General features: G+C 40.4%; 2 non-coding genes across 2 annotated transcripts; both read right to left on the reverse strand.

Annotated features, from left to right (window-relative positions):
• Window positions 1-3,228: 3,228 nt before the first annotated feature.
• Window positions 3,229-3,334, reverse strand: LOC148562422 (small nucleolar RNA R71). The gene has a single exon (XR_015887538.1). It is a non-coding gene; the product is annotated as a small nucleolar RNA R71 (small nucleolar RNA).
• A 19,065-nt stretch (window positions 3,335-22,399) lies between these two features.
• On the reverse strand, window positions 22,400-22,503 carry LOC148562423 (small nucleolar RNA R71). Its single transcript, XR_015886832.1, has one exon. It is a non-coding gene; the product is annotated as a small nucleolar RNA R71 (small nucleolar RNA).
• Between the last annotated feature and the right edge of the window lie 485 nt (window positions 22,504-22,988).

Here is a 22,988-nt window from a genome sequence, read left to right on the forward strand (position 1 = left end):
CACTTGATCAAAAGTAAATAGGCTCTTCAAAACAATTACAAATCAAATTCCACTAATTCAATTTTCATGCAGTAAGAACAGATAAAAATGCAAGAAGGCAGCTCATGAAAGCAGGGAACATAGAATTTTAAGCGCTGAACCCTCACTGATGATGTATTTATGCTCTAATCTCTCTAGTGTATAGGGCAATCACTCTATCCTTCTCTAATGATGCTTTCTAATTTTTGTTCTTCTCCTAATCAATCAACAACATTTAATATACCAATGCAGACATCATGAGGTCTTTTTCAAGGTTGTAATGGGGCTAAGGCAATGGTAAGGATACATATATGGCTAAGTAAGCTTATAAATTGAATCTTTAATTAACCCAAGCTTTAACATAACCTCTCTATATATATATATATATATTTATAACTTTAGAATTCATACCTAGCTACCCAGAATTTCTCTTTCACATTCCATACTCATGTATCAACTTTTATTTTAATTTTTAATTTTTTTTATCATACATGCATTGACCTTTGAATTCTTAACTTATCGTTGGGGTAATTTTGTCTCCTTATTTATTTATTGAATATTTTTTATTTGATTTTTTTAAGCATAAAAATAAACATAGCTTATCAATGCACATAGATTTTTAATTCTTATAGTTTCACATGAGTAGGTATCCAAATTCCCATTATATTATCATGACACATTCCCTTATTATTTTTTGTTCCCACAATTTCCCATACTTGATTGACACAGATAATTCTATCTTAAGCTAACTAAAGATTCAATTTGGGATATATAATTATTTTTCCGCTTAAGGCTAGTAATGTGGTAAAATATAGAACAAATGGGATTTAAAGGCTCAAAGTGGCTAACAAAGGTAATTGAAAGGGGTAGGCTTAATTTGGATAAGTGGGCTAAACAAATAATGGCCTCAATCATATATAAACATATAAATATAATAAATATTGGATATATAGGATGAAACAAAATATAGATTACAATCATAGAGAAGTAAACACACAAGAATAAAATAATTATGGTTAAATAATGTAACCATGCATAAAGGCTCAAATCTCACAGGTTGTGTGTTCTTTAGCTCAAAAATCATGTTCCAATTACAACTTCAAGCAAATTTAACATAAAAATTTTAATTAAAATTAGTAAAATTTTGTTCCAAAAAAAAATTAGAGTCTTAGAAGAAACTTATTGTCTTTTCAATCAAGTAGAACATTGATGCCAGGGCATTTTGGCCAGTTTCACTGAGCTTTTCTTTACTGTTTTTAGGGTAGTTTCATGCATTTTCTTAGAAAATAAGCTAGTCTTGGATGGATATTCACTTACACCTTGATTCAAGCATACATTGTGCACTTTACATGATTTCATGAGGATTTTGCATGAATTTAATGACAAATTGGATGTTGCATTTCCCATGACTTGGATTAGAACTTTGATGCATTTTATTGCTTGATTTCAGGACAAAAGAAGCAAGGAAGAACTACGTTAGCAGCCACGTTAATCTAACTAACGTGACCTCTAACGTGGAATGGGAGCTAACTTGCAAAGTTAATGAGAAAAGTAATCGCCAATAACGCCCTCGAAGCCATCATAGCCCACGTTAAGAGTCACGTTAACTTAGTTAACGTGAACTCTAACGTGGAAGAAAGCAATAAGGCCAACGTTAGTGACACTCCCCTTTGTCACTAACGTTGGACCAAGCTCATAATTGGCCACATTAGTTGCCACGTTAACTTAGTTAACGTGGCTTCTAACGTTAAGAAGCAAAAGGGAAGCCAACGTTAGTGACATTCACCTTTGTCACTAACGTTGGTCAAGCTTCCATAAGCCACGTTAACTCCCACGTTAACATAGTTAACGTGGAAGCTAACGTGGAGAGAGTAATTGGTCGCCAACGTTAGTGACACTTACCTTTGTAATTCGATCACTTAAGATTGCCAAGGAGATCAATGAATGCATTGATTAAGGAAGAGATGAAAATGAACTTGATCCGGAGAATGCAACATCTCCTAAGCCCAATGAACTCCCCATTTCTGATCTTACCCATTCTCTTTAATTTCTGCCATTTACTTTTATGAGTAATTACCCCATTCCCATTTAAGATTCTGCAATTTACTTTCCGCCATTTACATTCAGCTCTTTAATTTTAGCCTTTATTGTTTCTGCTATTTACTTTCCCGCCATTTAATTTTCTGCAATTCTCAACTCAAATTCTGTTTCGCTCAACTAGAACCTTCCTCTAATTAAAGTTGCTTGATCAATCAATCTCTGTGGGATTCGACCTCACTCTATTGTGAGTTTTTACTTGACGACGAATTCGGTACACTTGCCGAAGGAAATTTATTACGAGACAAGTTTTCCGCGTATCAAGTTTATGACGCCGTTGCCGGGGATTGATTATGTATCAACAATGATTAAGTTGGAGGATAACTAGATTGAGCATTGTTATTTTGTTTGATTTAATTTTTTGTTTGAGTAATTTACTTTCAGTTTAGTTAATTTCTTCCCTTCCCCCTACTATTTCGTTTAATTCCAGTTGTTTACACTCTGTTTCACTCACCCACTAACTGTTTGATATATTGCATCACTCACACTAACAGTAATTCTAACAGAAATACTTTCTGCATTTTTTTCCTTGTTTGAGCTCTGTTGGTTGTATGACAGGGAAGAGAAGCGGGGCTTCAACTTTCTTTGATTCTGAACCTGAGAGGACCTTCCTTAGATTAAGGAGGGAAGCAAGAGGAAAAAGAGTAGTTGGTGCTGAGGAAGAGGAGGAATACCTTGAACCAAACATGGAAGAAAACATGGAAAACCATCATGAAGAAGAGGCTCACAACCATAGGGAGGATAGAAGAGTTTTAGGCTCTTACATCAATCCAAACCCAGGAAACTGTGGAAGTAGCATTCAAAAGCCAACCATCCACGCCAACAATTTTGAACTAAAATCACAGCTCATCACCCTTGTTCAGAACAACTGTTCATTTGGAGGAGGCGTCCAAGAAGACCCCAATCAACATCTAACCACCTTCTTGAGGATATGCGACATAGTGAAGTCTAATGGTGTTCATCCTGACGCCTATAGACTGCTCTTATTTCCATTCTCACTCAAGAATAAGGCAGCCAAGTGGCTGGAACCTTTTCCGAAGGAGAGTTTGACAACTTGGGAAGATGTGGTGAACAAATTCTTAGCAAGATTCTATCCTCCTCAAAGAGTCAACCGGCTGAGAGCTGAGGTCCAAACTTTCAGGCAACAAGATGGTGAGACTCTGTATGAAGCATGGGAGAGGTTCAAGGATCTGACAAGGAGGTGTCCACCAGATATGTTCAACGAATGGGTACAGCTGCACATTTTCTATGAAGGACTGTCATATGAATCAAAGAAGGCAATAGACCATTCATCTGGAGGATCTTTGAACAAGAAGAAGACCATTGAAGAAGCCATAGATGTCATTGAGACTGTAGCAGAAAATGATTACTTCTATGCCTCCGAAAGAGGGAACACTAGAGGAGTAATGGAGCTAAACAATGTGGATGCACTGCTAGCTCAAAACAAGCTCATCACCAAGCAGCTGGCTGACCTCACCAAGAAGATGGAGAGGAACCAAGTAGCAACAATCACCACTTCATCAGCAACCCAAGAAGGAGTGAATGAAGAAGTAGAGGGTAGTCAGGAGCAAGCCAACTACATTGGGAATTTACCTAGGCAAAACTATGATCCATACTCCAAGACCTACAACCCTGGATGGAGGAATCACCCAAACTTTGGGTGGGAGAATCAACAAGATCAAGGTCAAGATCGGAGACATCACAACCCCAACAACAATGCAGCTCACCAACAATTCACACAGAGAACATATCAACACCACCATAACAACACCTCTCCACATCAATATCAAAACCAAAATAACACTCCTCAGCCTTCTACTTCTAATCCCAATCCACCATCAATTGATGACAGACTCTCAAGGATTGAGAATCTACTTGAAGACATAGGCAAAGAGATTTAAGACAGTAAAGCGTTCCGAGAAGAAGTGATATCCAATATGCAGAATCAGGATGCTGCCATCAAGAAACTTGAGACACAAATTGGCTACTTATTCAAGCAAATTCCCAGTCACAACCTTCGCAGCAATACTAACTCAACCCAAAGGGAGGAGTGTCAGGTTATCACCCTTTGGAGTGGGAAGGAACTGAAGGAAACCACCCAGAAACCACAAGAAAAGGACTCAAATAAAAAGGAAGAAGAGCAGGATGGAGCTCGAGTTCCAACTTTGAGTTCACAAAAAGGGGAAGGAGCGCTGAAGCCAGACGTCCCAAGAGTTCCATACCCTCAGCAATTAAAGAAGAAGGGGGATGACAACCAATTTTGAGATTTTTGGAAATCTTCAAGAAACTACAAATCAACATACCCTTTGCTGAAGCAATAGAACAAATGCCACTCTACGCCAAGTTTTTAAAGGAGCTAATGACTAAGAAGAGAAGCTGGAAGAACAACGAGACTGTGATATTAACCGAAGAATGTAGTGCTATCATTCAGCACAAACTGCCCTAGAAATTGAAGGATCCCGGAAGTTTTCAGATCCCTTATATTATAGGGGAAATCACAGTGGAGAAGGCTCTTTGTGAGTTAGGAGCCAGCATCAATCTGATGTCAGTAGCTATGATGAGAAAGATGAAGATTGAGGAGGCTAAACTAACAAAGATGGCCCTACAATTGGCAGACCGATCGTTCAAGTTCCCTCATGGCGTCGTAGAAGATTTGCTGGTAAAAGTGGGAGATTTTATCTTTCCAGCAGACTTTGTAGTGCTGGACATGCAGGAGGAAGCCAAGGCTTCCATCATCCTGGGAAGGCCGTTCTTGGCAACTGCTGGAGCTGTCATTGATGTACAAAAAGGAGATCTCACCCTGAGATTACACAATAAAAAGATGACAATCAATGTGTTCAAGGCCATGAGTTACCCATCAGAACAATTGGGAGAATGTATGAGGTTGGACTCACTTGAAGATGCAGTGCAGGAAAGTTTTGAAGAAGAAGAACCTGAGAGTTTAATAGAGGAGGAGTCAATATTTAGTGAAGAGGTTGCAACAGTAGAGATTCATATACAAGGTGCACCAAAGGAAGAGAACGAAATGTCAGAAGCACCCAAACTTGAACTCAAAGCACTGCCACCCACTCTCAAATATGCATACTTAGGAGAAAATGAAAATTACCCAGTGATCATAAGCTCATGCCTCAGCTAAGATCAAGAGGATGAACTGCTCAAAGTACTGCGAAAGCACAAAGATGCCATTGGTTGGACTCTTGCTGACCTGAAAGGGATAAGTTCGGCCATATGCATGCACAAGATACTGCTTGAAGATGATGCCAAACCATCCAATCAATCCCAAAGGAGGTTGAACCCAATCATGAAGGAAGTGGTACAGAAAGAAGTTATGAAGTTATGGCAGGGAGGGGTAATCTACCCGATCTCAGACAGCCCCTGGGTTAGCCCCGTGTATGTCGTCCCAAAAAAAGGGAGGAATTACTATGGTTTCCAATGAGAAGAACGAACTAATTCCTACAAGGACTGTCACAGGATGGTGGATGTGCATAGACTACAGAAAACTCAATGAGGCTACACGAAAAGATCATTTCCCCCTTCCATTCATGGATCAGATGTTGGAAAGACTTGCAGGGCACGCATATTATTGTTTTCTCGACGGTTATTCAGGATATAACCAAATAGTAGTTGATCCCAGAGACCATGAGAAAACCTCATTCACTTGCCCATATGGAGTGTTTGCCTATAGGCGCATACCATTTGGGCTATGTAATGCACCTGTGACTTTCCAACGCTGCATGCTTTCTATCTTTTCAGATATGATAGAAAAATTCATTGAAGTTTTTATGGATGATTTCTCGGTATTCGGAGATTCCTTTCCTAGTTGCCTACATCACCTCGCCTTGGTATTGAAAAGATGCCAAGAGACCAATCTGGTCTTGAACTGGAAGAAATGTCACTTTATGGTGACAGGAGGAATAGTCCTTGGTCACAAGGTTTCTAACCAAGGCATTGAGGTTGACAGAGCTAAAGTAGAACTTATTGAAAAACTGCCTCCACCCAGTGATGTCAAGGCAATTAGGAGCTTTTTAGGGCATGCTGGTTTTTACAGAAGGTTTATTAAAGATTTTTCAAAAATAGCCAAGCCCTTAAGTAATCTCCTTGTATCTAATACACCATTTATCTTTGATGAAACATGCATGATAGCATTTGAAAATTTGAAAATGAGGTTGTCCTCTACTCCTATCATTTCCCCACCTGATTGGAACTTACCATTTGAATTGATGTGTGATGCATCTGATTTTGCAGTTGGGGCAGTGTTAGGACAGAGGAAAGATAACTTAGTCCATGTGATATACTATGCTAGCAAAGTCCTTAATGATACTCAAAGAAATTATACCACTATTGAAAAGGAGTTGCTAGCAATAGTTTTTGCATTTGACAAGTTCAGATCGTACCTCATTGGTGCTAAAGTGATTGTTTTTACAGATCACACAGAACTTAAATATTTGTTTGCCAAGCAAGAATCAAAATCAAGACTAATAAGATGGATCTTATTGTTGCAAGAATTCAATATTGAAATCAGAGACAAGAAAGGAGTGGAGAACAAGGTAGCAGATCACCTATCCAGGATTCCTCATGATAAAGGTGGAGCACATGATATAAGTGTGAATGAGCTCTTCCCTGATGAGCAGTTGATGACAGTTCACAAAGCACCATGGTTTGCAGACATTTCCAACTTCAAGGAAACTGGGGCCTTACCTCCAGAGATCAATAAACATAAAAAAAGGAAGCTCAAGAATGATGCAAAATACTTTGTCTGGGATGAGCCATATCTCTTCAAGAAGTGTTCAGATAGAATCCTTAGAAGATGTGTTTCGGAAGAAGAAGGACGAGAGGTCCTATGGAATTGCCACGGCTCATGCTATGGAGGCCACTTTGGAGGGGACAGAACTGCAGCAAAGGTGTTACAAAGCGGATTCTTTTGGCCCACCCTTTTCAAGGATGCCAAAGAACTAGTAAAGAGCTGCAATGAATGCCAAAGATCTGGAAACTTGCCCAAAAGAAATGATATGCCACAAAATTTTATCTTGGAACTGGAACTATTTGATGTGTGGGGAATCGATTTCATGGGACCATTCCCAACCTCATATGCGAACAAGTACATCTTGGTAGCAGTGGATTACGTTTCCAAGTGGGTAGAGGCTATTGCAACCCCAACGACTGATAACAAGGTGGTCATGAACTTCCTCAGGAAGAATATCTTTAGCCGGTTTGGAGTCCCATGAGCACTCATCAGTGATGGAGGGAGCCATTTTTGTAACAGACCACTAGAAGCTCTTCTCCTACGATATGGGATAAAATACAAGGTAGCCACACCTTACCATCCCCAAACAAGTGGACAAACTGAGATATCCAACAGAAAGCTAAAGAGGATTCTGGAAAAGACTGTGGGTGCATCAAGAAAGGATTGGTCGAAGAAGTTGGATGATGCTCTTTGGGCATACAGAACAGCATTCAAAACACCACTTAGAATGTCCCCATATCAACTGGTGTATGGAAAAGCTTGTCATTTACCACTGGAGCTGGAACACAAAGCTCTCTGGGCTATTAAGATACTAAATTTTGACAGCATTGTTGTTGGAGCAAAGAGGATCTTGCAGCTGCAAGAGATGGAGGAATTCAGGTCACAAGCTTATGAAAATACCAAGATGTATAAAGAGAAGGCAAAGAGAAGACATGACCTACATCTTGCACCCAGGAGTTTCAAAAAGGGGCAGCAAGTACTCCTCTACAATTCCAAATTAAGACTGTTCTCAGGAAATCTCAAATCAAGGTGGTCCGGGCCTTTTGTTGTCACAAAAGTCTCGCCATATGGACACATCGAAATCATGGATGAAGGTTCAGAGAGAACTTTTACAGTGAACGGAAAAAGACTCAAGCATTATCTGGGCAACATGGGAAAAAACCCCAGAGTAAAGTATCATCTCAAGTAAAGGAGGAATCGTCGAGCTAGCGACGATAAAAGAGCGCTCTGTTGGGAGGCAACCCAACCTCAGGTAGTTTCCTTTTCATCTTTATTTTAATAAAGATCACAAGTTGTTTCCCCTGTATTGCGAGGAGCTAAGTTTGGTGTTCCACACCAAAATAATGCAAGAGTAAAAATGTAATTCTAAGTTTGGTGTTCCACCAAAGGAATTTAGTTAGAATCACACTCCACTCCCAAAGCACATTGCTAGCTCCAACCAATCAAGAGAAACCACTTAGATTTAGTTAGATTTTAGTTAATAATTATTTTGTTAAACAACAAGATATGAGGTTCTCTGCATATATGTAAGGTTTTGTACTAGGCAAGGAACTAAGTTTGGTGTTCACACACCAAATTAAGTTCATAAGTCACAAGCATACATGCAAGCTAATTGTTTCTCAAAGTGCTTTGGGAACAAGCAACTTCCAATAACTTTGCAGGAATCTTATGAGGAAATGGCGCACCTTCACCCAAGGAAGTGAGGTAGCAAAGACCAGGATGATGACAAAAAGAGGGCAACTAGAACCATCACCCGAAGGTTGTATTGTCACTTAATTCCATGTACTTAGAATGTTGAAAATTGGGAGTCCAAATGCAATTTTGATTAATAGTTACTCGTTAGTTGGAACCTTTTTCAATTCTGTCTTTTAAACTTTTTGTTGATTAGGGCTGTGTTTGCTAGTTTGAATGTCATGACTGAATCATCTCCTTACTTACTTGTATGCTTGTCCTTTTGAATCAAATGAAAAGAGAATGAATGTTTTATAAAAGACCAGAGTGGAGTTCATACTATGGAGTAAGTTCCTGAGTTTGTGGTGTGGTCATAAGTTAGCTAAGTTGGTTCAACCACAAGGTAGGAAGACAACTATCTGTCGTGAATACTATGCTTTGAACATACCCATGAGACTAGTTAAATAATAAGATCCTAATAAGAAAAAGGGAAAGAACAATCAAAGTTGAAGAATAAAAGAAAAAAAATAAAAAATAGCAAGAAAAGAGGCTAGGCACCAAGGGTTTGAGCCTTGAGGGATGTGTTTGTGGTGTTCCTGTACCAAGGATCTGCTTGGATTACTAAGCTCTTAGGGGTGCTTTATCACTTGGTAACTTGGGTTAACTAACCCGAGATTATCAGCTGAAAGTCCACCATCAAAAGCAATCTTTGCTACAGAACATTTAGTAGCCCAAAGAGGTGCTGGACACTAAGACCTCAAGGAAAGAAAATAAACAAACCATGTGCCTGTGGTGTGTATGTATGGGGGAGAGACTTGAGGAAGTAAGTCCTTAGGGGTGCTTCAACACTTAGCACCTTGAACCAACTGGTTCGAGAGTGTTGGCTGAAAGCTTATTTTAAAGAGTCGCCCCCTTACAAAGCACTTAGCCTAATAACACAAATAAGCCCTGAAATGACAACAAAAGGATCAATGAATAAAAGTCTCATGGGATGCAATCACAGTGAGTATTCTAAGACATGATAAAGGTCTGAAAGCCAGTGAAGGAATGAACCTAAGTTGCTAGGCATGAAACCACCATAAAACCAGAAACATGACTTCCACAAGAATGACTCATTTCTCTTGGCATTCTATTCATCATTCTCTTGTTCCAGTACTTGCTTAGGGACAAGCAAGCTTTAAGTTTGGTGTTGTGATGCCAGGGCATTTTGGCCAGTTTTACTGACCTTTTCTTTACTGTTTTTAGGGTAGTTTCATGCATTTTCTTAGAAAATAAGCTAGTCTTGGATGGATATTCACTTACACCTTGATTCAAGCATACATTGTGCACTTTACATGATTTCATGAGGATTTTGCATGAATTTAATGACAAATTGGATGTTGCATTTCCCATGACTTGGATTAGAACTTTGATGCACTTTATTGCTTGATTTCAGGACAAAAGAAGCAAGGAAGAACCACGTTAGCAGCCACGTTAATCTAACTAACGTGACCTAGAACGTGGAATGGGAGCTAACTTGCAAAGTTAATGAGAAAAGTAATCACCAATAACGCCCTCGAAGCCATCATAGCCCACGTTAAGAGTCACGTTAACTTAGTTAACGTGAACTCTAACGTGGAAGAAAACAACAAGGCCAACGTTAGTGACACTCCCCTTTGTCACTAACGTTGGACCAAGCTCATAATTGGCCACATTAGTTGCCACGTTAACTTATTTAACGTGGCTTCTAACGTTAAGAAGCAAAAGGGAAGCCAACGTTAGTGACATTCACCTTTGTCACTAACGTTGGCCAAGCTTCCATAAGCCACGTTAACTCCCACGTTAACTTAGTTAACGTGGAAGCTAACGTGGAGAGAGTAATTGGTCGCCAACGTTAGTGACACTTACCTTTGTCACTAACGTTGGGGTGAACCACCAAGAGCCACCATGAGCAACGTTAACTCCCACGTTAACTTAGTTAATGTGGAAGCTAACGTAGATAAAGAAATGATGAGCCAACGTTAGTGACACTCACCTTTGTCACTAACGTTGGAGATGGCTAGCATGACTACGTTAGAAGCCACGTTAACTTAGTTAACGTGGACTCTAATGTGAGAAAGAGGGGCACATTGGAACGTTAGTGACAAAGGTAAGTGTCACTAACGTTCTCGAAGGATTGGCAAGTTTACGTTAAGAGCCACGGTAACTAATGTTATGAGTTTGTGTGTTTTTCTGTGATTTCGGGTATTTTCTGGCTGAAATTGAGGGACCTGAACAAAAATCTGATTCAGAGGCTGGAAAAGGACTGCAGATGCTGTTGGATTCTGACCTCCTTGCACTCAAAATGGATTTTCTGGAGCTACAAAAAAGCAATTGGCGCGCTCTCAATTGCGTTGGAAAGTGGACATCCAGGGCTTTCCAGCAATACATAATAGTTCATACTTTGCTCACGTTTTGGGGACACAAATTGGCGTTTAACGCCAAGTCTTTACCCTATTTTGGCGTTAAACGCCAGAAACATGTTGCAAACCAGAGTTAAACGCCAGAAATAGGCTACAACCTGGTGTTTAACTCCAAGAGAAGCCTCTACACGTGTAAAGCTCAATGCTCAGCCCAAGCACACACCAAGTGGGCCCCGGAAGTGGATTTCTGCACTATCTGCACTTAGTTACTTATTTTCTGTAACCCTAGCTACTAGTTTAGTATAAAAATAACTTTGAGAGACTTACTATGTACCTCATGACATTTTACACGTTTCATATTGTATTTCTGACGGCATGAGTCTCTAAACCCCATGGTTGGAGGTGAGGAGCTCTGCTGTGTTTCGATGAATTAATGCAATTACTACTGTTTTCATTCAATCACGCTTGTTTCTATTCTAAGATATTCACTCGCACTTCACCCTGATGAATGTGATGATCCATGACACTCATCATCATTCTCACCTAGGAACGCGTGCCTGACAACCACCTCCGTTCTATCTGCACTAGCTTGAGTGTGTATCTCTTAGCCTCCTGGTTCATGATCAGAGTCTTCGTGGTATAGGCTAGAATTATTGGTGGCCATTCCTGAGATCCGGAAAGTCTAAACCTTGTCTGTGGTATTCCGAGTAGGATCTGGGAAGGGATGACTGTGACTAGCTTCAAACTCGCGAGTGTTGGGCATAGTGACAGATGCAAAAGGATCAATGGATTCTATTCCAACATGAGTGAGAACCGACAGATGATTAGCCGTGCGGTGACAGCGCATTTGGACCATTTTCACTGAGAGAATGGATGGTAGCCATTGACAACGGTAATCCACCTTTATACAGCTTGCCATGGAAGGAGACCTGCGTGCGTGAAGAAGAAGACAGTAGGAAAGCAGAGATTCAGAAGACAGAGCATCTCCAAAACCTCAATCTGTTCTCCATTACTACATAACAAGTAACCTTTATTTCATGTTATTTAGTTTTCATAAACAAAAGTAATTTTTATTATTAATCTCCTGACTAAGATTTACAAGATAACCATAGATTGCTTCAAGCTAACAATCTCCGTGGGATCGATCCTTACTCACGTAAGGTATTACTTGGATGACCCAGTGCACTTGCTGGTTAGTTGTGCGGAATTGTGAAAAGTGTGAATCACAATTTCGTGCACCACAAACCCTAAATCTAGAGAGAGGGGGGGGGGAGCTTCTCTCTCTAGAAAACAATCTACATAATGCTAATCTAACCCTAATTTCTCCCCCCTCACATGGATTGAGGCCTTCCTTCATATAGCACTCAATTAGCTTCAGAAAGTCCCAAAATTGGGCCCTAGAGGCCCAAAAATCGCCCCCAGCGATTTGTAATAAATGAGTCATGCGCTGGTACGTGTGAGGACACACAGGTGCGTGTGTCTGCACACATTCTGATTTTCTTCTTGTGCGTATGCACAGGTTGTCATGCATACGCACACATGGTTTTGTGGCTTTTGTGCGTACGCACAGGTGGTTGTGCGCACACACACTCCAATGTGTGCTTGTCCTTTATTTTCTTCATGCTTTCTCCCTTTGTACATGCTTCCTTCCACTTTTGCCTTGCCAAACTTGCCTTTAGGACCTAAAATCACTCAACAAACATGTCATGGTATCGAATGGCATAAAAGTGAGATAAAAGTGATCAAAATAAGCACAAAATAGCATGTTTTCACAATTAAGCTCAATTAAGGGAGAGAACACAAAAGCATGCTATTTGGATGAATAAATGTGGGTTTATATGATGAAATTCACTCAAATCAAAGCAAAGTATATCATCAAATATGGACTCATCAGAATCCCTGAGACTCCTCCTGACACTCTTCTGAGTAACCCTGAAGTGAACCCAAGAGAAGAGTGCAAGGCCATCAGCACAGAGGCTGAGGCCGAATCTGGAGAGACTGAGATGTCGTTAAACGCCAGTAAGGAATAGCTTACTAGGCATTCAACGCCCATACTGGCTACGAGCTTGGCATTGAACACCAGTGAAGAGGATATCACTGGGAGTTCAATGCCCACAATGGCATCAAAGTTGGTGTTGAACACCAGGAAGGAGGTCCCTTCTGGGCATTCAACGCCCAAAATGGTAGAGAAGCTGGCATTGAATGCTAGTGAAGATATCCCCACTGGGCGTTCAATGCCTAAAAAGCCACAAGAGGTGGAGTTGAACACCAGTAAAGGTGTTCCTACTGAGTATTCAACACCCACTGATGAAGTCCCTATTCAAAAATTAAAGGGAGCCAAGGCTCATGTAGAGACCATAGAGGTCCCCTTGCAAGCACTCTTGCAATTCATGAGTTCTGATGAATACTCATCCTCTGATGAGGATGAGAAAACTAGGAAAGATCAAGTTGCTCAGTATCTAGGAGCTCTCATGAAGCTAAACGTCAAGTTATTTGGAGTAAGGACATTGGAGGAAGAACCTCTAGTGCTTACCAAAGAACTCAATGCTTTGGTTCAGCAGAAGCTGCCTCAAAAGCTTCTGGATCCCGGACGCTTCCTAATTCCTTGCACCATTGGCACCATGACCTTTGAAAAGGCTCTATGTGACTTAGGGTCAAGTATAAACCTCATGCCACTCTCTGTAATGGAGAAGTTGGGAATCTTTGAGGTACAAGCTGCAAATATCTTATTAGAGATGGTAGATAAGTCAATGAAGAAAGTATACAGCCTTGTAGAGGATGTCTTGGTAAAGGTTAAAGACCTTTACATCCCTTTAAACTTCATAATCCTAGATACTGGGGAAGATGAAGATGAATCCATCATCCTTGGATGACCTTTCCTAGCCACTGCCAATGCTATCATTGATGTAGCTAAGGGAGAACTGATTTTACAACTAGGGGAGGATCACATCTTGTTCAAGATGCCTCACCCCAACTCTCCCTCTAAGAAAAGAAAGATAACTGTGGAACACTTAATGTTCCAACCATTTCTTTCAGTGCAGACCTTTACTAAGTCCCCAGACACTAATTCTAAGTTTGGTGTAGGGCAGCCATCAACAAGCACTAAGAACAAAGGTACTAAGAAGAAAGTACTTAAAGGCTGGAAGGATAAAAAGATCCCCACAGAAGGCCTCTCACCTGGCATGGGAGTTGTCTTCACCAAGAAACCAGTCATACCACATACAGTGAGTCGTGTCTTGTCTCTAGAGCACGTGGAGCTCATCCATGAGAAGACAGGAAGAAATTTCACTATAAAGGGCAAAATTCTGAGCCGATATCAATCTTTGTAAGGAGCTAACCATCAAGCTAGTGACGTTAAAGGAGCGCTTGTTAGGAGGCAACATAATGATAGTTATTATTTATGCTTTTCTTTGAATTTGTTTTTCTTAATTATTTCCTTTAGGTTCATGATCATGTGCATTAGTTGGAACAGAGACAGAAACGTTCAGAAATGAAAACAGAATACCCTGGAGTACATGTCTTGCTGGCGCTGAACGCTGGACAAGAAGGCAGAGTGGGCGTTCAACGTCCACAAGGGGTAACATTACTGGCGTTGAACGCCAGCCCTGGAGCAGTGGCTGGGCGTTCAACGCCCAATAGAGGCAGAAGACCTGGCATTGAACGCCAGGAAGGAGGTCCCTCCTGGGCGTTCAACGCCCTGAGTGGAGCAGGAAGCTGGCGTTCATGAGCTGGGCGTTCAACGCCCATAAGGAAAGCAGGGAATTTAAATTCCTTAGCCTCTCAGGACCAGTGGCTCCCACAACATCTTCACATATCCAATCTTATTCTCTCTTCTTTTCACACTTCCCCACACACTCTATCCTATAAACCCTCAACTAATCACATCCATATAACTTCCCCAAAATAATCATAACTCCCACCAACCCCCACCCACTTCAAAATCAAATTTTCCTCCCATTTACCCCACCCATGACCGAACCCTAACCTAGCCCACTCCTATAAATACCCCCTCTTACTAACCCTTCATACACACACTTCATACACCTTAAAGCCCCCTTGGCCGAATCGCTCTTCTCCCTCCATCTCCATGTATTTTCTTCTTCTTTTACTCCATTCTTCTCTTTTGTTTATTTTTGCTCGAGGATGAGCAAAGTTTTAAGTTTGGTGTTGGAAAAGCCTTGCTTTTTGCTTTTCATTCCCACTTATGGCACTCAAGGCCGGAGAACCCTCTAGAGAGAGGAAAGGAAATGTCATAGCCGCCACCTCTGAATCTTGGAAGATGGAGAGATTCATCACCAAAGCCCACCAAGACCACTTCTATGAAGTAGTGGCAAAGAAGAAGGTGATTCCTGAGATCCCTTTTAAGCTCAAGAAGAATGAGTATCCGGAGATCCGACATAAAATCCGGAGAAGAGGATGGGAAGTCCTAACTAATTCCATCCAAGAGGTTGGGATCTTAATGGTGGAAGAGTTCTATGCTAATGCATGAGTCACGAAAAACTATGACATTAGTGTGAACCCTCATCCTAAGAATTGGAGCACCATGGTCCGAGGGAGAATCTTGAACTTCAGTCCGAAAAGTGTGAGGTTGGCATTCAACTTGCCTTTGATGCAAGGAGACCCACATCCTTACACTAGAAGAGTTAACCATGATCAGAGGCTGGATCAAGTGCTCTCAGACATCTGTGTGGAAGGAGTATAATGGAAAAGGGATTCCCAAGGCAAGCCTGTCCAACTAAGAAGGCCTGACCTCAAGCCCATAGCTAGAGGATAGTTGGAATTCATCCAACGCTCTATCATCCCCACTAGCAATCGGTCCGAAGTGACCATAGACCGAGCCATCATGATCCATTGCATCATGCTCGGAGAGGAGGTGGAAGTACATGAGGTAATACCTTAAGAGTTGTACAAAGTGGCGGACAAGCCCTCCACCCAAGCAAGGTTAGCTTTCCCTCATCTTATCTATCACCTATGCAATTCAGCTGGGATTGTCATAGAAGGAGACATTCCAATTGAGGAGGACAAGCCCATCACTAAAAGAAGGATGGAGCATACTAGAGAGCCGGCACATGAACCACAACATGAGCATGTGGAGCCGCCTCAACATGAGATCCCTGAGATGCCTCAAGGGATGTATTTTCCTCCTTAAAGCTATTGGGATCAATGGCATACTTCTATGGGAGAATTAAGCTCTAACATGAATCAACTGAGGATGGAGCATCAAGAGCATTCCACCATCCTCAATGAAATGAGAAAAGATCAAAGAGCTATGAGGGAAGAACAACAGAGACAAGGGCGTGACATTAAAGACATCAAGCACTCTATTGGATTCTCTAGAGGAAGTGGTAGTCGCCGTCATTAAGGTGGTCCTGTTCCATCACCCTTTGCTTTTATATTATTTTTCTATTTTCTATTATGTTTTATTGTCTGCTCTCATGTTCTTATTGCATGATCATTTCTATCTATGTCTTAAAGTTATAAAATATTCCATATATCTCTCACCCTACTTAAAAAAAAATTATTTCAAAAAGAAAATTAAGTTGCATGAATTTCGAGTTTATCTTAAGAATAGTTCAATTATCTTGATGCGGTGGAATTTTGTTTTTGTTTTCTGAATGTATGAATGAATGGTAAATATTTGAAATTAGAATTAAGAATGTTGGCTCTTAAAAGAATGATGAAAAAGGAGAAGTATTATTGGTAATATGAAAAATCCAAAATTTGATTCTTGAAGTAAGAAAAATCAGCAAAAAAAAAGCAATAAAAGAAAAAAAATATATGCTTGCGAAAAAAATAAATAAATAAATGAAAAAAAATAAAAAGCAGAAAAAGCCAATAAGCTCTTTAAACCAAAAGGCAAGAAAAAAAGCCAATAACCCTTTAAACCAAAAGGCAAGGGTAAAAGGATCAAAGGCTTTGAGCATCAATAGTTAGGAGGGCTTAAAAGGAATAAAACCTTAGTCTAAGCACTTCAAATGAACAGTGTCCCTAACTATATGCTTGTGGTGTGAAGGTGTGAAGGTGTCAAGTAAAAAGTTTGAGACTGAGAAGTTAAAGTCGTGATCCAAAGCAAAAAGAGTGTGCTTAAGAACTCTGGACACCTCTATCTGGGGATTCTAGGAAAGCTGAATCACAATCCTAAAGGGTTCACCCAGTTAAGTGTCTGTGGCATTTATGTTTCCGGTGGTAATACTGGAAAACAAAGTGCTTAGGGCCACGACCAAGACTCTAAAGAAGCTACGTTCAAGAATAAAAAAGAACTAAAGTAGGAGATTGGTGCACGGAATAAAACCATCAAGTGCACTGGGTCGTCCAAGTAATAAAACCTTACGCGAGTAAGGGTCGATCCCACAGAGATTGTCGGCTTGAAGCAAGCTATGGTCATCCTGTAAATCTTAGTCAGGCGGATTCAAATGGTTATGAGGTTTTGATAATTAAAAGATAAATAAAACATAAAATAAAATAAGATACTTATGTAATTCATTGGTGGGAATTTCAGATAAGCGTTTAGAGATGCTTTGTTGCTTCTGAACCTCTGCTTTCCTATTGTCTTCATCCAATCATGCGTGCTCCCTTCCATGGCAAGCTGTATGATCTTCTCAGTGAAAATGGTCAAAGTACGGTTTCTGTACGACTAATCAACTGTCAGATTTCTTGTCTCGGATGAAAAATACCAGGTACAGCTACCGCACGGCTAATCATCTGTCGGTTCTCACTTGTGTCGGAATAGGATCTCTCTATCCTTTTGCACACTGTCACTGCGCCCAACATTTGCGAGTTTGAAGCTCGTCACAGTCATCCCTTCCCAGATCCTACTCGGAATACCACAGATAAGGTTTAGACTTTTCGGATCTCAGGAATGCTGCCAATTAGTTCTAGCCTATACCACGAAGGTTCTAATCTCACAGACTCGGTCCTTGGATTAGAGACCCAAGAGATTATACTCCGGCTGTCGTCTAATGACTACGTTGAACATCATGTAGACCGCTTGTGATTGTCAAGCACGCGGATCTTGGCTAAGCGAGTAACGAAGATAGTGGATGATTGTCACGGGTCACCCTTTTATTCTGACTTAACTGAATTAAGTACGAGAGTATATCTTGGAGAAGAAGTAAGCATGAATTGAAAGAAAAACAATAGTACTTGTATTAATTCATGAAGAACAGCAGAGCTCCGCACCTTAAATTATGAGGTGTAGAAACTCCACCGTAGAAAATACATAAGAGAAAAAGGTCTAGGCATGGCCGTGTGGCCAGCCTCCCAAATGTAACATAAAAGTGAAAGATAGATAAAAGGTTTCAAGCTGCGAATACAATAGTAAAAGTGCTATTTATACTAAAACTAGTTACTAAGGATTACAGAAAATAAGTAACTAAGTGCAGGTAGTGCAGAAATCCACTTCCGGGGCCCACTTGGTGTGTGCTTGGGCTGAGCATTGAGCTTTACACGTGCATAGGCCTTTTCTAAAGTTAAACGCCAGCTTGGATGCCAGTTTGGGTGTTTAACTCCAGTTCTGGCGTTTTACACTAGAAAAAGGTCTATGGCTAGTGTTTGAACGCCAGTTTGGGCCATCAAATCTCAGGCAAAGTATAGACTATTATACATTGCTGGAAAGCCCAAGATGTCTACTTTCCAACGCAATTGAGAGCGTGCCAATTGGGATTTTTTAGCTCCAGAAAATTCACTTCGAGTGTAGGACGGTCAGAATCCAACAGCATCTGCAGTCCTTTCTCAGCCTCTGAATCAAACTTTTGCTTAGGTCCCTCAATTTCAGCCAGAAAATACCTAAAATTACAGAAAAACACACAAACTCATAGTAAAGGCCAAAAATATGATTTTTCCATAAAAACTACTAAAAATATAATAAAAAGTAACTAAAACATGTTAAAAACTATGTAAAAACAATGCCAAAAAGGGTATAAATTATCCGCTAATCACAACACCAAACTTAAATTGTTGCTTGTCCCCAAGCAACTAAAAATAAAATAGGATAAAAAGAAGAGAAAATACAATAAATTTCAAAAATATCAATGAAGATTAGTTACAATGGGATGAGCGGGACTAGTAGCTTTTTGCTTCTGAACAGTTTTAGCATCTCATTTTATCCTTTGAAGTTCAGAATGATTGGCATCCATAGGAACTTGATGCCAGGGCATTTTGGCCAGTTTCGCTGACCTTTTCTTTACTGTTTTTAGGGTAGTTTCATGCATTTCCTTAGGAAATAAGCTAGTTTTGGGTAGATATTCACTTACATCTTGATTCAAGCATACATTGTGCACTTTGTATGATTTCATGAGGATTTTGCATGAATTTAATGACAAAATGAATGTTGCATTTCCCATGACTTGGACTAGAACTTTGATGCACTTTATTACTTGATTTCAGGACAAAGAAAGCTAAGAAGAACCACATTAGTGGCTACGTTAGTTGCACTAACGTTAACACTAACGTGGAATGGGAGTAACTTGCAAAGTTAATGAGAAAAGTAATTGCCAATAATGCTCTCGAAGCCATCATTGCCCACGTTAGAGTTCACGTTAACTTAGTTAACGTGAACTCTAACGTGGAAGAAAGGAAATGGAGCCAACGTTAGTGACACTTAACATTATCACTAACGTTGGACCAAGCTCATAAGTGGCCACGTTAGTTACCACGTTAACGTAGTTAACGTGGCCTCTAACGTTAAGAAGAAAAGGAGAAGCCAACATTAGTATCATTCAACTTTCTCACTAACGTTGGCGAAGTCACAAGAAGCCACGTTAACCTACTTAACATGGAAGCTAACGTGAAGAAACTAGGTGGTCGACAACGTTAGTGACACCAAACATTGTCACTAACGTTGGATGAACACACACTATCCCCAAGAAGCCACGTTAACTCCCACGTTAACCTAGTTAACGTGGAAGTTAACGTGAAGAAGAAAGGTTGTCGACAACGTTAGTGACACCAAACATTGTCACTAACGTTGAAAGGAGCCAACACAAGCCACAATGAGCCACGTTAACTCCCACGTTAACTTAGTTAACGTGGAAGTTAACGTAAGGAGAAGGATGATGAGCCAACGTTAGTGATATTCAACATTGTCACTAACGTTGGAGATGGCTAGCACAGCCACGTTAGAAGCCACGTTAACCTAGTTAACGTGGACTCTAACGTGGGAGCTAAGGGGCACATTGGAACGTTAGTGACAATGTTAAGTGTCACTAACGTTCTCGAAGGTTGGCAAGCCTACGTTACAAGAGCCACGTTAACTAAATTAACGTGGACTCTAACGTAGGAAAGGGGGAGGCTTCTCAACGTTATTGGGAAAGTTGAGTCCCAATAACGTGTGCGAAGGACATAGTGGAAACGTTAGTGGCAACGTTTGTGCCACTAACGATGAAGTTAACGTGGCTCTTAACTTTGGTGAGGAACGTTAGTGAAAAAGGTGCTTGTCACTAACGTTCTCGAACCCACATTTCCACTTAAACGTTAACACCACTAACGTCCTGAGCTAAAGTCTCTGCCCACTTCACACTTTCTCTCTGCAAGTAAAACTAAGCCCAATGAAGAAGAGAACTGCTTCAAACTCAAGATCCAAAGGCCCATACCCAAGACTTGAAGAATCAACTAGAAGAATAGAAGAGTAGTATATATAAGAGTAGCTTTGAATTATTTTGAGAGTTGGAAATTATAGGGAGCCTCTTGGCATAGAATTACTCTCTGTATTTACTTACTCTGCACTTCTAGTTTTCATTATATATTCTCCATCTTTGTTTTCATTTTCTAGAGCTATGAACAACTAAACCCCTTTCATTGGGTTAGGGAGCTCTGTTGTAATTTGATGGATCAATACTAGTTTTCATTATTCTTCTTCTATCTTTTCTCTTGATTTTACTTGAAAGCTTTCGATCTTCATCCAATTGGGTAGTTATCTTGGAAAAGAAGCTATTCATACTTGGATCTCTTCTGAACCTTGAAAGAGGAATGAAGAGATCATACTAGAAATGCTTTCTCATGCTGGACCAAATTGGGTTTGGATGGATAAGTGACTATAATCCTCTCAACACTTGATTTGGGAAATGCATGTGGTATAATCAGTGACCATACTTCATCTCTTCTCATGAGCAATTGACCAAGGAATTGGCTATTGATCAAGATTTGAGAGATTGAATTACAAGGAATTGTAATTCGATCACTTAAGATTGCCAAGGAGATCAATGAGTGCATTGATTGAGGAAGAGATGAAAATGAAATTGATCCGGAGAATACAACATCTCCTGAGCCCAATGAACTCCCCATTTCTGATCTTACCCATTCTCTTTAGTTTCTGTTATTTACTTTTATGAGCAATTTCCCCATTCTCATTTACAATTCTGCAATTTACTTTCAGTCATTTACTTTCAGTTCTTTAATTCTAGCATTTACTTTTCTGTTATTTACTTTTCTTCTATTTAATTTTCTGCAACTCTCAACCCAAAATTCTGATTCGCTCAACTAGAACATTCCTCTAATTAAAGTTGCTTGATCAATCAATCCTTGTGGGATTCGACCTCACTCTATTGTGAGTTTTTACTTGACGACAAATTCCGTACACTTGCCGAAGGAAATTTGTTATGAGACAAGTTTTTCGTGCATCAAGTTTATGGCGCCGTTACCGGGGATTGATTGTGCATCAACAATGATTAAATTTGAGGATAACTAGATTGAGCATTTTATTTTTGTTTGATTTAATTTTCTGTTTGAGTCATTTACTTTCTGTTTTAGTTAATTACTTCCCTTCCCCCTACTTTTTTCTTGTTATTTACCATTCATTTCACTAACCCACTAACTGTTTGATATATTGCATCACTCACACTAACAGTAATTCTAACAGATATACTTTCTGCACCTATTCTCTTTGCTTGTACTTGTTGGTTGTATGACAGGGAGAAGAAGCGGGGCTTCAACTTCCTTTGATTCTAAACCTGAGAGAACCTTTCTTAGACTAAGAAGGAAGGCAAGAGAAAAACGTGTAGTTGGTGCTGAGGAAGAGGAGGAATACTTTGAGGAATACTTTGAACCAAACATGGAAAACCATTGTGAAGAAGAAGCTCACAACCATGGCGGAAGAGGTCGAGCTAATCATGCTGGGGAGGATAGAAGAGTTTTAGGCTCTTACATCAATCCAAACCCAGGAAACTGTGTAAGTAGCATTCAAAAGCCAACCATCCATGCCAACAATTTTGAATTGAAGCCACAACTCATCACCCTTGTTCAGAACAACTGTTCGTTCGGAGGAAGTGTCCAAGAAGACCCCAATCAACATCTAACCACCTTCTTGAGAATATGTGACACAGTGAAGTCTAATGGTGTTCATCTGGACGCCTATAGACTGCTCTTATTTCCATTCTCACTCAAGGATAAGGCAGCCAAGTGGCTGGAGTCTTTCCCGAAAGAGAGCTTGACAACCTGGGAAGATGTGATGAACAAATTCTTAACAAGATTTTACCCCCCTCAACGAATCAATAGGCTGAGAGCTGAGGTCCAAACTTTCAGGCAACAAGATGGTGAGACTCTGTATGAAGCATGGGAGAGGTTTAAAGACCTAACAAGGAGGTGCCCACCTGACATGTTCAACGAATGGGTGCAGCTGCACATTTTCTATGAAGGGCTATCTTATGAGTCAAAGAAGGCGGTAGACCATTCATCCGGAGGATCTTTGAACAAGAAGAAGACCATTGAGGAAGCCATAGATGTCATTGAAACTGTAGCAGAGAATGACTACTTCTATGCTTCCGAAAGAGGGAACACCAGAGGAGTGATGGAGCTAAACAATGTAGATGCTCTGCTGGCTCAAAACAAGCTCATTACCCAGCAGCTGGCTGACCTAACCAAGAAGATGGAGAGGAACCAAGTGGCAGCAATCACCACTTCATCCACCACTTAAGAAGGAGTGAACGAAGAAGCAGAGGGTAATCAGGAGCAAGCCAACTACATTGGGAATTCACCTAGGCAAAACCATGATCCATACTCCAAGACCTACAACCCTGGATAGAGGAATCACCCAAACTTTGGGTGGGAAAATCAACAAGACCAAAGCCTTGATCAAAGACGCC

The sequence above is a fragment of the Arachis ipaensis genome, chromosome B6, assembly GCF_059453495.1.
Source record: "Arachis ipaensis isolate K30076 ecotype BB chromosome B6, ASM5945349v1, whole genome shotgun sequence".
Taxonomy (NCBI): domain Eukaryota; kingdom Viridiplantae; phylum Streptophyta; class Magnoliopsida; order Fabales; family Fabaceae; genus Arachis; species Arachis ipaensis.